This window comes from Pteropus vampyrus, unplaced genomic scaffold (genome assembly GCF_000151845.1).
Source record: "Pteropus vampyrus isolate Shadow unplaced genomic scaffold, Pvam_2.0 Scaffold563, whole genome shotgun sequence".
Lineage (NCBI taxonomy): Eukaryota > Metazoa > Chordata > Mammalia > Chiroptera > Pteropodidae > Pteropus > Pteropus vampyrus.
The window spans coordinates 260862-262592 of NW_011889344.1; the positions used below are offsets into that span (position 1 = coordinate 260862).

At 56.3% G+C, this 1731-nt stretch overlaps 1 protein-coding gene across 1 annotated transcript in view; it reads right to left on the minus strand.

The window, feature by feature from the left end:
- The window catches only part of PPP6R2 (protein phosphatase 6 regulatory subunit 2), an 89952-nt gene that overhangs the window by 15892 nt on the left and 72329 nt on the right, over positions 1–1731 (minus strand). The window lies entirely within an intron of this gene.

Here is a 1731-nt window from a genome sequence, read left to right on the forward strand (position 1 = left end):
TAATACATCCACCTTTTCATTAACAGAATGTTCCAGAATCAAATACTTCAGTAGATCACAGTGGGTGCAAAGGGCAAGTACCAAGGCGGGGGACTGTGATGGGGGAGACCGTCCCGGGTGGCGGTGTGGGAGCAAGCCATCCTCCACGTGACCCGTCCAGAGCTGTTGAGCTGAGCAGAGGGCCTCCTCTGGGATCACTGACCCTTGGCTGGGTGCTCGTGACTCAGAGACCAGGCCGACAATGAACTTGGGCTCTCAGATGACCCCCTATTTCAGAACGCAAGAGTCATGGGGGGTGGGGGGAATGCCACAAAATGTCCGACTCCCAGGCTCCACCTAAGAGGACAGACGGACATTCAGCAGGTGGGGGTCTGCAAACAGGCCTCTGGCGTCTGCCTGCTGGTCCTCATTCAGCGTCTGGCAATAGCAGCGTTTGCATCCACCCATCCCGAATAAAGCACCTCAGCCTGCAATGTCCCCAAAGGCACCCGCCCACAGCTGTGCAAGGTCCTCTACCTTTGGCGGGCTGAGCAGAAGCTGATGGAAGTCCTTCAGCCGCGGCTCAATGCCATGCAGGACGCTGCCGCTGACAGGACACAACCTCTCCAGTCCCTGAGAAAAGGAGTCCACCAAGCCCTCTGTCCTGTGGATGAGGAAAGCAGGTGGAGGCAGGGGACACACCCCAGTCCTCTGTGCACCTCACTCGCCCGCCCAGCATCCCTACTCATCATCTCAAGAGTGGTTTGGTGACTAGTACAAAGAGGAAAGAGTGAGGTGCCCAGGACCTTCAGAACACGTTCCCAGGCAAAAGCCCAGACTGCTACCCTCGGCCCCGCCCCCGACAGGTGGCTGGTGTCACGCGGCCTAGAACCACTCTGCTTCCCTCTCCCTGCTTTGCAAATGGTCACAGTTGTCCCCACTGCTCAGCTAAGACACAGGAGACGGCTGGCCCACAAGGTCCCTCTGGCTTTTGCACGGTAATTTCTCTGAGATCTTTAAACAATTTTTCTAGTTACGAAAGAAATATATGACCATTACAGGGAAAAGTTTAAGTCTAGGAAAGGATAAAAAGCAAGAAGAATCGCTGGCTCTTCTGTTCCCCTCGTTTCTACGCTGTTGCTTCACGTAGGAGGCTGAGCGGGGCGCTGAGGGGCGCCCTGCGCTCTGCGGAGAGGGCCCCAGCCCCTCGGGTTCACAGAGGTGAAGAAGTGCTCTGGTTGCTCAAATGCAGAGAGCAACGATGCCACCGGAATCCTATTCTTAGGGACTAAACTAACAAACAGTCCTGGGTACGGAGGGCGGTGGGGTGCGGGCCTGCCACTAATCTCACTGGAGATGAAGCCAACTTCTTGTTGTTTTCTCATGGGACTTTTTAAAATAGTTCAGGCCCTCGGTGCTGGGGGCTGCAATGCAGTTCCCTCCAGCTCAAGCACACGCGGAACCATCACCTGGGGCGTGGGAACATGTGAAGGAGCAGAGCAAACAGGCGTGCACACAAATACACACCGCTGCACCCCATGCCGCACACGCCCTGTCCCGGCCCGTGCAGACACCCACCCCCCCCAGACAGTCCTGAAGCACACCCGCCAGCCACAACTATTCTGCAGACATTCTACAAACTGCTAACAGCGAGCGCCTTTGGGCTGAGCTGGGATCATGACTGGTGGCAAAGGTCAAAGAGGACTTGGCCGTGGCTATGACGCCTACCTTTCCAACCAGGAGAATCTAGCC